The sequence below is a fragment of the Lepisosteus oculatus genome, chromosome 6 (assembly GCF_040954835.1).
Source record: "Lepisosteus oculatus isolate fLepOcu1 chromosome 6, fLepOcu1.hap2, whole genome shotgun sequence".
Classification (NCBI taxonomy): Eukaryota; Metazoa; Chordata; class Actinopteri; order Semionotiformes; family Lepisosteidae; genus Lepisosteus; species Lepisosteus oculatus.
Genome location: NC_090701.1, coordinates 50243709 through 50258891, shown reverse-complemented (window position 1 = coordinate 50258891; position 15183 = coordinate 50243709).

Here is a 15183-nt window from a genome sequence, read left to right as displayed (position 1 = left end):
CATCATTTGAGTCATTTGAGACTTATTGTCTTATTTCTTTTCCCCTGTCCTCCACCCACACTTCCAGCTGATCTTCTGGGATGTGTATATTTACTTTATGAAGCAGTCAACACCTTACTGCCAATGGCACCGCAGTTATTGCAACACTCACAAACCTAACATGTCTTATCATAAAACGTTCATGTAGCTAATCAGCTATGAACAGGTTATCTTGTCCTGACTGAGAGAGAAATGGAAAGTGCAAAGTAACGGAGAACGCTACATGCAAACCTGCTTGAGTCACGCAAGAGTCTATAACTTGGTCAAAATTTCACTTTTAGCAGGACAATATTCTGGAGCGCACAGGACCAAAGCCACAGCGAAGTTGTCTGGAAAGAAGAGTCAATGTCCTTGAGTGGTCCTGGCAAAGACCGGTCTCAAGTTCAAGAGAAAACTCCTGGGAGGCTTGATGTTCTGCAACTCAGCCCAACAAGCATGTCAGAAATACAAACTACAGACAAACATTAGAGCATCCATCCTTGCAAAGCTGATAGACACCACTCTGAAAATACTGACAGCGGTAATTTCTTCAAAAGGTGCTTCTGCCAAGTACTGAAGGGGGCTGACTACGTCTGCAATCCGAAAAACTTCAATGTGTATATCTTCTTTGCGGGTTTTATATCTTTTTATATCCTTTATATCTAGCCATGGTTAGTTTGATAATTATAGTTCGGAATGCCGAAAAAAAGGTGATTTGAAAAAAATCTGTTTGTGACTTTTGTGACAAAAAAATGATGATATTGGTAAGGGGTGAATATTTTGGAGAGGCACTGCATGTGCCCGTGCCACTGGTCAAAGTTAGCTTTGACACACTAACAAGCCCTGCTGGGCAAAACAGCAGTGCGTATTTACAGTATATGGTTAAAAAGGCAGATTAACAGATCATTAAGGCCGAAGACTGTTCCGTATGTCATTGTGATTGAATGAAAACTAATTCCTATTCATACTTAAAAGTCATTGCCACTCCAATCTTTTAACACAGACACTTTGCCCGGAAAGGATGTTCATTCTCAAATCTATTAATCACTCAAATCAGCTGGTATGACAGTGTACTGTACAGGCGTATCTCAAAAAATCACACAAATCCCATGCATTGCTGTCAATTTTCATGAACAGTTCAACCAAAAGCAACAGAAGCCATAGTTTCATACCTAGAAATCTGAAATTCATCTTTTAATCTGTTACATAAATATAACTTTAGTATAGCTAGGTTTTGCATTGAAATTACTTCTCTTGTTTTCAGCTTTGATGCAGCATTTTCCTGAACACACTCTTTTGTTTAAAATGATTTGGCTGCATCCAAACCCTGTCTTCCCCAGCACTCTGAAAGCAATGTTATTATTGCTTATTATGCCTGCTGGCATGTAGGGCAGCAACAGAGATCCTCCACTTCTGTCTGTCTTTAGCACTGTTGTGTTTGTAGCTCTTTTCTTTGTTGCTGTTTACTTAACATCAGATTTTTTTACAGGACAAGGTTGTTAGCCTTGTGAAAACTGAAAACTCTGTACTACCTACAAACCCTGCACTGGAATACGAGGACGTCACAGCTCAAGCAAATACAAGGTGCCTACAACCCAGTGCAATGCAAGACGTTAGTGATGAGAAATGAGACATTTCTTCTTTTTACGTTTCATTGTGGAATTAACCTTTATTTGAAGATAAAGATGTTTCCATTGGAAGTAAAAGAAATTTTGAAGGGATAAATTTAGGACTACCAAACAATTAAACATAATTTAAAGTAAAAAGCAGAGGGCTCTGTACTCTGTACTGTAATTATTTTTAAGGGAGGAGGAACAAACTCCACTACACCATAAGACTCACAGGTTCCTATGTGGTGAAGCCAACTTCTGTAAGAGGTTTAATCCTGTCACATTAGTATTTTTCTACAAACTACAAATCACTACAATAGACTAAGCTGTTAAAAGAAAAATGAATTACCATACACAGCATATTTGGTACATAAACGACCCATACTGTGATATAATGTTGCTTATAACAATTCTTTGTTAATTTATGTTAAACACACCAAGTAAAGATCCTAGCATTTCATTTGTAATAAACTCAGTTTGCACTACTGTTTGTTTAAAAGAGTTATTCTGGGACTTTACCTTTCCATTTATACCACTGTCTTTATATCTAGAGAGAACTATAAAAAGTATTTAAGACAAGACAATCTTCTTCTGGAACAACAGAGGGAAAGTGATGGGGAGAACAGATGATTATTAAATAATGAGATACTGGCCGATGGAGCTAGAACAGCACAGGGGAAAAAGGTGCAAGATGGGGATAAGCCACCCCAGAGCGTAAGTGTGCCATGCAGGTCAGCACAGACAGGTCTGACCTACCTGGCTGGACAGGAAACTCTGATCTTATGGTCCAATCGGAGGACACCATAAGCCGGCCAATTCAAGGACCAAGCCCTAATGGGATCCCCTACTGATATCAGGCCAGGCGTGTGGTCTCAGCTTGGTTTCCTGGCTGCAATCCTCCGACCTTGACACATCTCCTGATACCCTCGCTGCTGCTGAAAGCCCCTGGACAGCTTAACTGAGGCACCTGCTTCCAAACAGAGCCAGAAAGAATTAAAATCCAGGATTAATAAGGGGTCTGCTGGGACACTGAACAGGAGAGGAGAAAAAGAGAAAAAGATTAAAAGGGGAGAGCCATTCAGATCTGGAATCTGGTAGTCTGATACGAATCAGAGAGCGGAGGGGTATGACAGTAAAGGCCAGGCAGGAAACTCCAGTTAGGTAAAGGTGGTCCACTCGGCGGGCACCAGACAATTCAAGGCACACGCCCCGAGACCAGGCCAAGTGTGCGCTGTCAGTTCTGCCATCCTCCAACGAGGGGCCCAGGATCTGATGAAACCTAATTTCCTGACACCCGAAGAAGCCCTTGGACAGTGCAGTCCTGGTCGAAGCTCCCAGACGGAGTCCGGGGAACGGAATCCCAGAACAAGGAAGGCTCCATTGGGACCCTGGCAGGAGGCCTGGAAAAGGAGAGAGAGAATACTAAGTGCAGGGTGAAGAATGAGACTAGAGCAGTAGCAGCAGTGCTGTTGCAGAGGAGCATGGTTTGGCACGGTGACGTCATCGCTTGGGTTGAGGGAGGTCTCCTTTAGCTCAATCGGCTGGTTCCCTGTTGCGTTACGCCGGAGACCCGGGTTCGCACCCTGGTGTTGCAGGACGAATCAGTGGGGAGGAGCGGCGAGGGCACAAGCCCGTGTGGGAACCGCGATGGTCACACTGGGCAAAGGCTTGGGCACAGCACACAGGGCTCGCGTGCAAAACTGGAGTTCAAGACATAGGGCTGGAGTTTAGGGCATAGGGTTGAAGTGTAGGATAGGAGTTTAGGAAAAAATACAGATCAACAGTTCAGGACAAAGGACTTGAAGGCAGGACTGGAATTCATGGCATGCCCACTGGAAAAGTGTGGACTCCTTTAAGAGTGCAGGCAGCTTTAGCGAGTGGAGATTCGGAAAGGCAGTTCAGCGGAGATGAGCGGAGATGGGGGCACCCGAGAAGTGCAGGGAATTCCAGGGCAGACAAGACCTCAAGCAGACAGGTCACTGAAGAATGAGCCTGCAATAGTGAAGGAAGAGCAGCACTGCCAAAGGGAGAGAGGTGAGTGATGAAGCACCACTGGAGAGGCGCTTCTGGAATATAAAGGGAAAATGTAATTGAATAATCGGTGGTCGAAAAGGCGATAACAGAACACAGACTAAATGAGGATTGGTCACAATGGTAAACCATGGGAATCCATGAGCCCTCGAGAGAATATCCCAGCTCAGGTTTCCCAGGGCAACTGTGGGTCGGGAGACGCCGCAGAATGGCAGGTATAACACTGTAAAACACTAAAGACAAATTCATGCCGCTTCTCAAATCTGCCAGATTATACAAAAAGCCTTTACTGGAACTATTCGGGGCAGGATCCTCCACTATTCCCCTTGCAGGTACCATAACTACCACTTAATTAATTTAACCAAATCTATGCGCTCTACCTTTCCTTAAAACCTGCACGCTATACTAGCAAAACAACACACTACCTTCTAATATGATAGTAGCTTGAACTTTGCAGACAGCAAACTACTCAGTAGAAAGGGGATTTCAGATAAAGAAAATTGAAAGGAAGTATTCAAGACATCTTATCTCAGAACTTCAGATTTAAACTCCAAAACTGTTCAAGGAAATCAGTAGGGCCAAGCCAGCTCGTCAAAGAGGAAGGAGGAATACAGGGCTGCACTATCAGAGCTCCATTATCAGAGTTTCATTTGTTGATATTTGTTTTTATGCTATGAACAGTAGGTTGCATGAACATGAAGAATTTCTTGCTGCTGTCCCTAACTCATTGCACTTGGCTGTTCCTGCACAACTCAACTTTCAGCAGAGTGGCTAACCACAGCCTACAATTACCACAGTGACAGATTTAACACTCAGTTCGGTGGTTAATGCCTCAGTTGTTCTGCTGTAAAAACAGCTGAACTCTCGTTCTCAGCATACGTCAATGGAGACCACAGTCTGAAAAGATCGGGGTTCTTGTGCGATAACACCAAGATAAAAATCAGTAAGCAAAAAATATTACAATAAGTCACTGAGTATTTATACTTGTTATTGCATGACATTAAGATCTGCATCAGCAGAATTAAGCTTCGTGACACGCTGTACAGAATACTATATTCTGTTGTGTTAAACCAAAAGCATTGGAATTAGAAATATTCCAAAAGTTGCAGACTAATGTCCCTTTGGCCAACAGCATTTAATACATATATAATGATGAATTGGCTGTTTGCACAACCTCTTGAGTCATTTGAGAAATTTAATCAAAGCGTATCAAAACCTCTCTGATAAGCAACTAAAACTAATATTTGTATAAATGCAACTTACATTCTAAAATTGTAATTGGCTGGATGTGCTTCTTTTGTATGAGCAAAAATAAAGCAAATGCACAAATAAAATGTTTTTTTTTAATCAAAGTAGAAACTTCCTGTCCCTTGATCCTTTAATCAGTCTAACAAGCACAGTGCTGGCAAATGCAAAATGAATGCTGACAAAACAACATTTTTTAAAAAGTGACCAACATTTTTTTCGCTTTCATCATTGGTTCAAAGTTTACTATGGAAGCCTTTTCGCTCCACAGAGAAAAAAAATGTGTTGTTAGGAGATAACAGTGCGTTATTTCGTAATATTTATTGCATTTTAATGACATAACATTGCTGCTACTGTGTGTCTTAATTTTTGCAATAATTACATAAACAGAAGAATGTTCTGATAAACATACAGAAATTGTATTATTTTGGTGTTTTATTATTATCCCTTATTTCTTGCTATTATTTTGATTTGTTTTTTTTGTAATGATTGCTGACTCTGCTACAGTAGAATTTGTGAAACCTCAATGCATTGATGCATAGCAAAAGAACATGTTGTTCATGATGAGCAGATATTTTTATGAGTCCCTTCCTCCCGTGACATCACACCAGAACACAATTAAATCCCCTTAGCCTTACATTCTGAAACGTCGCTCACAATCCCCTCATCCTGTGCTCTGATATGATATACCGCTATATTTTATACTGTACCTTCTGTTGGTCGAAGTAGCATAATCTGACCCCAGTTCATGGCCTATGGACATGCTGGAGATAGCTGGTGGGGAGAATTCCTCATTGCTCTGCGTTGTGCCATTTCTTCTCCTGTATGTTAACATAGACTTCATGCTCAAGTTCTTCTTTGGTTGAGAGTTGTAAAAACGTCTCTGTTTTAGTCAGTCTGACTGCCGCCACAAACCTCTCTCTTCTGATTTTTCTTTTAATAATAATAATAAACTGTATTTATAAAGCACCTTTCATACAAATAGCAGCTCAAAGTGCTTTACATCCACTGAGAAATATCTAACACACTGCCTGCTTTTTAACAGTACTTCTTTGATGCTTTTTTGGCATCAGTATTATTATGAATTTAGGTATCGTGGTGATGACTGGCAGCTAAAATTAGAAAGCTAACCACGATTTTACTTTTTGTTCATTCTTTTTCCCTTTCAGATTTGAATGTTAACGCAAACCCAGTTCCGCGTAGGCGGCGTGGAGAACAACAGGCTGGGTCCCCTGCTTTCGCCTCTGCTGGAGGGCGCGGGTACTTACAGAAAGATCCAGGTGAGGTCAGTGGGGAGCCTCACCATGGCGCAGGCGTGTCCCATGTGGCACAGTCGTGGGCCCACAGCCACTCTGGAACCATCCAGAGCCTGGCTTCGGTCAACTGGTCTGTCTGTCTCTTTGTCATCTCTGCCTTCGGCGGGAGGGGAGCAATGTGGCAGAGGGCTGGCTGAAGGTCGCTGTTGCTTGGTCACCATGTTCCACAACCAGTCCATCATTCTCCCTGCTGCTCTGCTGTGGTGTCGGAGCAGCTGCTGTTCCGCCATTTCCCTGTTACTAATCGAGACAGTTCGTCTCCCACTCTGACACCATTGACGTGACCCAGTTCTGTGCTGGCGGCGTGCGGAATAACAGGCTGGAGACGACTTCTGGAGGCTCACTGACAGGTTTATTGACCTTCACATTACAGAGCGACATGCTAATCAAGGAGCAGTAAAACAGCCAGGAGGTCAGGGAGAAAAAGAGAAACTCAGGCGTCCCGCAGATACCCACGAGGAGAAAGAGACAGAAAGGGGTTTCCTCTCTGTTTTAAGAGAGGGAAAGGGGAGGAAAAGGTGAGCCTTGAGGTAAAAGGGGAGAGGTCACTGGGACAGTCCAACACAGGGGGGGCTGAGGAACAATGCAGTATAAATGCAGTTGAGTTGCAATCATTTTTTAATAGAACTCTCTGTGAGTTATTCCAATCTTAGCTCTACCACTGCTACTGTATGACAAGTGTTAAATTAATAAACAACTATTATCCTTTATGTTTCATATCATTCTTATACTAATACAGAGCTTTTCTGGGCACTCCACTGAAAGCACGTTACAGGTCATGGGAAATCTCCTTCACCACCACCAATGTGCAGCCCCACCTTCCTTGATGTTGCGACAGCAGCTATAGTGCGCCAGTACACGCACCACACCAGCTCTCAGTGGGGAGGAGAGCAGAGTGATGAAGCCAGTTCATAGACAGGCATTATTATTAGGCCATGATTGGAAAAGGCCAGGGGGAAATGTCCAGGACACCAGGGTAACACTCCTACTCTTTTTGAGAAATGTCCTGGGATTTTTATTGACCACAGAGAGTCAGGACTTTGGTTTTATGGCTTATCCAAAGGATGGTGCCTTTATTATACTGTAGTCTCCCTGCCACTTTACTGGGGCATTAGGACCCACACAGACCACAGGGTGAGCGCTCCTTTCTGGCCCCACTAACACCTCTTCCAGCAGCAATCTTAGTTTTCCCTGGAGGTCTCCTATCCAGGTACTGACCAGGCTCACACCTGCTGAGCTTCTGTGGGTTGCCAGTTGTGAGTTGCAGGGTTATGTACAGTAGCTGCCGGAAGGTATTGATAGATGATCAAACATGTAAACCATAAAAAATGTATTTTTCTCTGGACTTTAAATGACTCTGAAATGCTCTGAAACTGGAATGAAAAGCAGGAATGGAGCTAAGATATGTTCATGTATGAGACAATTGGTCTCTTAACCTACATGAATACAACTTAGTTGCTTCTCCCCTACTAAATTGTGATGATTATTGAATTATTTTGTATACAATTAATATTGGGACATCCTAATTAAAGTTAGTGTAGATTACTAATTAGTGTATATACACTTAATTCAATGTCAGTATTTTACAAATACTTAAGGGGACTTCTCTATACTTAGATTGTTTCTTGATTTTTGTTCCTATTTTGATACCATTCTAGAATGGCTGTTTAGAATTACACCCAATCCGAATTTTAGAAGTGAACCAAAAAGCCCAGAGGCAGAAAAATCTCCTTAAACATGCTTCTGAGTCTCTTTTCAGTCCAGGAGACCTGATTAGCACATGTGGCCGAGGTTTGTATCCCTGCAGGGCTGAGCTCATATTAAAAGATTCCTATCTGACCCTGTTGTATGAGTGGTTATGCCAATACTGTAGCCTCCATTGGTCATTGTGTGAAGAAAGGACCTTGGCACAGCAAGGAATCTAAGCAGCTGTGGTCAGGATACACAACAGCCTCTATGTTCCTTGCAGCCAGATTCAAGACTGCTAATCACCATATTCAAGTCCTGCTGCTTGCACCCTGAGTTATTTAGATACCGATATTATCTTTCATGAGTTACACATTGTGACTAATGTGGAGTGAGCTGCCACTTTATATGAACTTGGACCTGGAACAGAACAATCTTCGTAACTGCTTTTAGTATTTTACTCCAGGATTAACAATTCGAGCAATAACATTCATTTTCACAAAGGCAAGTATCTTCGTGTACCTGTCCTTATTCCTTGAATGGCACTCATCTGTGACAAAACCAGCTCTGTTCAAATTTACCAGCCACATTTCCCACAAAAGAAAGCACTGAGGTAATGGTGGAGGCAGAGGAGTTTGTTGCCAGACCATATGTACGTGCACATTGGAACTCTTATTCACACTGATCTCACGGGACATAGACAGTACAACAGACAACACCACACAACGAAGCCTTCTTCAGGTGTGAGAAAGACAGGGCACAGACAGGACCGGACTGCCCTGTCTTTCTCACACCTGAAGAAGGCTTCACAGCCTTCTCTTAGCTTTTCAGCGTGGAATAAACCTATTACTTGTTCCTTTGCAGCCTACGTATGCTGGCGCGGCTACACACCTGAACAACTATGATAAATAATAATAAACATAATAAATTGTGTGCTCCATATACTAACAAGTATTCTTATTGAATTGTAATTAAAGAAGGAGTCTTTATGCCTTTTTTCTCCCTTTTTATGCCATGTCCTGCATACGTCAAAACTGTTATTTTTGCTGTATACTCAAGCAATTCGGATTTGAGATGAAAAGATTAAGATGAAACAAAAGTATAGAATGGCACCCTTTATTTCTGGGTATTTCTGTGCTTATGTGTTGTACCATTTTAGAATAATAACACTTTTTGTGTTCAATCCCCCCATTGCAGGTGAGCAGAAGAATTGGGACAACTGGCTGCCGGCAGGGGGTGGGGGTTATTGGTCAGGTGTTTCCTATTGCATTGATTGTGCTCATGTAAGAGCTGTGAATGTGGAGTGTTGGAATCTGCCTTTGGAGTCAGCAGGCCTAATCCAAGATGAAAACTAGAGAGCTGAGTGACAGAAAAGCAAGAATTCCATCAGAACCTTACCACAGGAACTGGGCATAGTGAAATCAACAACTTGGGAATACTGGCGACAACCAGGTAGGCTGAGGAAAACAACTACAGCTGACGACACCAGAGTCATGAAGCAAAACTCTCAAACAACTGTCCCTTTAATCCCCAATGAGCTCTCCACAGTGCAGGGGTGAATGCATCACAATCTACTGTTGGCAGAAGACTTCAGCTGGAAAATGATCAAGATGTCACAAGCTGCAAACCGCTCACCAGCAGAGATGAGCCTGGAACAAGGTGTTATGGACAGATGAGACAAAGATACACCTCTACCAAAGCGATGGCCAGGTGGAAGGGTGGAGAAAGGAGTGAAGTGCAGGCAATCCACTTCGTCTGTGAACATGCTGGAGGTGGTGTCTTGGCTTGGGCACATATGGCTGCCTGTGGAACTGTCTCACTCATCTGTATTGATGATGTAACGAATGATTGTAGCAGCAGAGGAATTTCAGAAGTGTATAGAAACATGTTGCTTGCCTGAGCGCAAGAAAATGCCCCCAGACCCATTGACCAGTGCTTCATCATGCCGCAAGACAGTGATCAATGACCAGGACAGTGACACCCTGCCAGTGCAACCAAGGAGCTCATCGGGGGAATAAAGTGAAAAATCTTAGACTGGCTAAGTCAATCTCCTGATTTAAATCCAATTGGGGATGACCGCCACCCCTCTGCACCTGTCAGTCTCGGTGTTGTAAACCAGCAGCTTCAGGGGCTTTCCCTCGTGGGACTCGATCGTAGAACATGCATTTCACTTGCTGAAAAGGAGACAGAAGTAAAAAAATCTCTAAAACCAACAGCAACTCAAAATGGGTGCAGCAAAGGCTAAACAAATATTAGGTTTTATACTACTTTAATTCACTTTAAATGGTCCCATTGCATATGCTGACCTGACCTAAAATGGGGAGATAGAACACAAACTGTAGTATTATTCTAAAACCTTAAACCATATATGTTCAGAAATACCCAGAAATACATTCTGTACTTTTGCCTGATATTCATCATTTACTCTCAAATCCAAATGTTTTGAGTATTGAGTAAAAACAGCTACCTTGACTTCACAATCCCAATACAAATGGAGGGAAGACTACTCTATGTGAAATGAAAGGAGTCATTTGAAAAAGCTTCTCTCTATACCAGCAGAACACTGATGTGTATTTAATGAATATGAAATGTATTTAATAGATTGTTAATGTAACCCACTTAAGAAATGTGTGCAAATCCTGGAAATTAAATCAAATTACAGTACAATTAACTTAATTCAGGTTAAATAGAAAGGGAGATGCCACATCACATTCGTTGTGGTTGGTAGTGCACTGCTATGTGTATTTTAATCAAGTCAAACTTAATTTAAAAAAAATAAGCCATATGCCTATTATTAAAGATAATTTGTTTTTTTCCTTATTTTATAAAAAATCACCTCCACTCTGGTTTAATTTTATTGTGTTGTCACAATTAATATTGTATAAAAAGATACCACTTAGTGGCACAAATCCCAGTTATTAAAACATTTTTTTGTTTGTTTCCTTTCAGTCACTGAACTTAGTTTATCTTTTCAAATACCCCCTTAGCTTCACAATTTCTTCTCAATGAGGTTCGTCTAAATAAAATTCAGAGTGGCAAAGAAAAAACGGAAGCCCAATTTATCCCATATCATCAAAGCTTTCTTTTTTACTATTGAATTATTATTTTCACCACTGTTCATCCTGAATGATTGCAGGAGTAAGGAAAATAAAAAATGTTTATATTCATGTCTGAAGTCAGAATATTATTAATTCTTCATTCTCCATTAAGAAAAACAAAAGAAAAAAATCAGTTGCAACCCTGGACTGGGTAAGTTGAATTTAAAAGAGAATTCCAAACCATGAAAGTTAAATGAGTTAACAAGTATAAATATTCAGTTTGGCATGAATCAGGTATATTGTTATTTTACATTGTGTGTCACAGCGGCACAGTGGTCAGCATTGCTGTCCTGCAGTACTGGGGTCCTGAGTTTAATTCTATCTGCACTTAGTCTGTATATTCTCCCCATGTTTGGTTCCTGCCACAGTCCAAAGACATACTGGTGGGTTAATTGGTTTCTAGGAAAATTGACCCTGGTGTGATTGTGTGTATGTCCTGTGTTCATTTTGTCTCGTTCACACCCAGAAATATGCCTCTGTACGTCATATTATGAACCTCCCATCAGCACAACCACAGCCCATAAACCAAAAGGAGCAGACCTATTTCCCTGGGAACCATCCATAATGACTCAGCCCATCAGGCGTGTCTGTGTCTTGGGTAGATACATTGCTATACCTGAATTCCCAAACATATGTAGTCTCTCAAAACTAGGCATGGGTGGCCTTGACTGGAATTTGACTAGTTTGGAGTTTTTAGCCTTCATGTTACAACATGTGTCCAGAGGTCAAATGGAGCTCTCCTTTGTGGCCATACACAGCTCCACAGAAGGTGTTGACTGTGCATTCATGGATTGATCGTGAAAAAACGATTTGTTTTTTGGGGGGGTTAATTACTCAATGTGAGTAAAAATTACTTAAGATGTACGTCATGTATCTGCAGTACCAGCAAGCCCATTCAAGCAGGTCAGTAACACCTGTATTATTTGGATATAGATGAAGGGGATCTCGTTCACATTAGTTCGTAGAGCTGAAGGAGACAGCTTTCGGAGAGCATTTTATTACATACACCCGGTTTGTGATTGGAAATGGTTGTGCTTTTTGTAAAAATATATATAACATTTAAGAGGCGTGCAAGCAACAAAATGAGCAGTGCTGCACAGCGAAATGTTTCAGCTTGTGTTGTCATTTCTTCTGTGTGATTAACTGATGGGCGAGTCCAGTTTAGCCCTAGATTCACACAGGAGTCAGGCCCATTGAAAGGGAGGAGCTAAAGGTAGCTGGATTACACAATCTGTAATCATGCCAGTCTCTCGGTGAGAATTCCACACAGGAGTTAACAACTGTCTCCTACCTTCAGACCTATGTTAACGCAACACATAATATAAAGTGAGAAGAAACCCTTAATTTTCTTTTTTTCTTTAAATACTTAGAGGTATTATTTTGTTGCCTTTTCATTTGTCACTTATTATTTCATCAGCTGGAAAACACCCAATTAATATAACCAGTAAAGCAAGTCTCTAAAAATGACTTTATGAAAGGACTCACTTCATTACATTACATGAGACGTCATGGTATGAAAAAGTTAATGAACTAATAAAACAAGTTAAAAGCACAGAATTTGCCCATCAGTTTAGCAGCCAAATAATTGAACTGCTGTCTCCCGTACCCAAATAATATATTTGGGAATTATTTTATTTTTTCCTGCTTTAAAAACCATTCCTTTTGCCTTTATTATGAAAGGACCGTTATTACTGCGATGCGCAACAGAGTTCTTGACAAGCTTAACAAATACCAGAAAACCATTCATTTCCAGACATAATGAACCAAGCTAATTGTTGGGACAACTGAAAACATAATCGCTACCAGCTATTACAAGTTTCTTGCAAAAGCTAGTATGGGTGTGAAATAATATTGGGTGCTTTTCTCTGTGTAAAGAGATGTGTAGGATGGCTGGAATCCCTGGAATCACTTTTATTTGGTCCACGTGTGAATAAAGGAGACGGAATCAAGGGGCTTTCCACAAATAGCACCAACAATGCTGCATCTCAAAGCAAAGCATGATAAATTATTGAGCCCCTGGTGCTATGTCCAGCCTGTGATGTAAAGGGCCCGACTTTTGTCTAGCTTTCTTTTTTATGTAAGGTCGCGCTATTGAAATCTAAAACGTCTCATGTCTGGGTTCACTGCTGATCACACAATAAGACTTAATGCCTCGGACACAGAATGTGCAATTTGAAACCGAATAATTAAGTAACGGAAACCAGACCAGTTCACGGGAGAGGCCTAACAGATGATGAATGAAAACGTCTGACTGAAAGAAAAAGCGTCTTTCATTGATTCTCACTGGCGCACTGTTTACCGAAGACATCAGAATGAAAACGCCGGGTCTGCTGCAGCCCTGCCCCTTTGTTTCAGTCTTTTTGGGAAATGGGGACGCAATATGAGTTTTAAGATACAAGTAGCTGTAGTTCAGACCTCAGTAGGATTTGATTACGTTTCGTTGACTTGTGATAGAATTGAACGCTGCAGTCACACCCCAGAGACATAAAAGAGGTCCTGAACATCTTGAAATGGCCAAGTACCCTTTAGCGCCTCTTCTTGTTGGTCCCCCCCAAGCCGACAAAACTCAGTCGCTGAGGTTACTCCAGTGGCATTTTTTCTTAAAGCAGAGGATGTAATTGCAGCACATACTAATAACTTCCAGTATTTAAAAATCATTAAGCCTGGTAGAAGAATGAACACTTCATTACCTCTTAGCTCCACAGTTTCTACGGATGCATGCCTGACGTAGCTCTACACTGAACTCGTTCCACAACAGGAGCGTTTCTTCTTGAGATGCAATGATCAAAGCTCAGTATTCTGCACAGAATAATATATTTTTCTTACCATGTTGGGTTTAGATTTTGCCTTTTTAGATTGAGATTTTTTTTTCTTTACTGTATGCCACCTGATCTACCAAAACTAGGTTCCCCTAGGTTTTTAACTCTCAAACTGAAATCACTTTTTATCATGTGAAATTCATTCTTGCGTATATTCTGAATTTGGGGAGGTGGGTGTGTACAATACGCATAAAGACAATTCTGTTGGCTATAACGTCTTCCAAGCTGAAGATTAACAGTGTGGTGATAAGACGGCTTTTCAGTGCCTAGTTTTACGTCAGCAGTTCTCATACTTTATGTCTGTGCCTGTCACGTCTCCAACTATCTGTCTATATCAGGAAGGCCAACTTAAGAAAACAAACATTTGGCTTAAAATTGCAGATACACAATCAAAATCACTGAAGACCAAGATCTTCCTAGTATATTCCATATTCATATTGTCATAAACCTGGGATATACTCACACACTGGACTCTCTCCCAAATCAGAAACCTTCCAAGTGAAATTCCTGTGTGGTACACACTCTAGGCTTTTTGTATTTCATGATCCACTTCATTGTAAAGTGAAATTATTAATGACACTTGTTGTAAATTTCCTTGTTAAATAAGATAGACTCATAATAGTTACCCATTCAACCATGCACAAAACCCTGCTATGCCTTCTCTTCCTGTCAGATGAGATTACGTCAACAGCTCATTCAGAGTAATTGTGTTTACAGTTAAACTGGTAGGGAAGCAGAGTAAACAGGCCTGCTGGGATATTCAAAGCACACCCGCTCCTTCTGAGACCCTCATGTTCACCAGTAATAGAATGGACATTATTTAAAGATCGTGTTAAACCTTTTGTTCTAATAAAAGAAAGCCAGATGAAATAAACTTAAACCAAGACAAAGAAAATGTACCACCCATTTTGACTTTGAAAGCTAGCTAGTGCTGTGTAAATTGTTCATCCGAGCTAAAACTGGTAACTCCTGATTTGTAGGCAGTAATAACACAAACTCAGAAGATCATTGGTGGATATTCAACATTTTTATTCAAAATAAATGGCATGTACTGTTCCAGTAATTTTATGAGAAGGAAGCATGTACATTACTTTAAACAGAGTTTTGTACTATTTTAAAAGATAGGGAAAATGTATGATTTCTAAGAAACTCCATACAGATTGCCGTATCTCATTTGATACGTGTGTATTAACAGCCCATCGTGAAAAACTCAGTAAAGGATGCTGTATTGTTCCATAAGCAATATACTGTATGATATATTGTGGTGTACCCAGACTATTAAAATCCTTGAAAAGCATCCCTCAGTCTCTCAAAGCTCTGTTGTAAGTTTCAAAGAGTGTATGTGCATTAGCAGAATGAG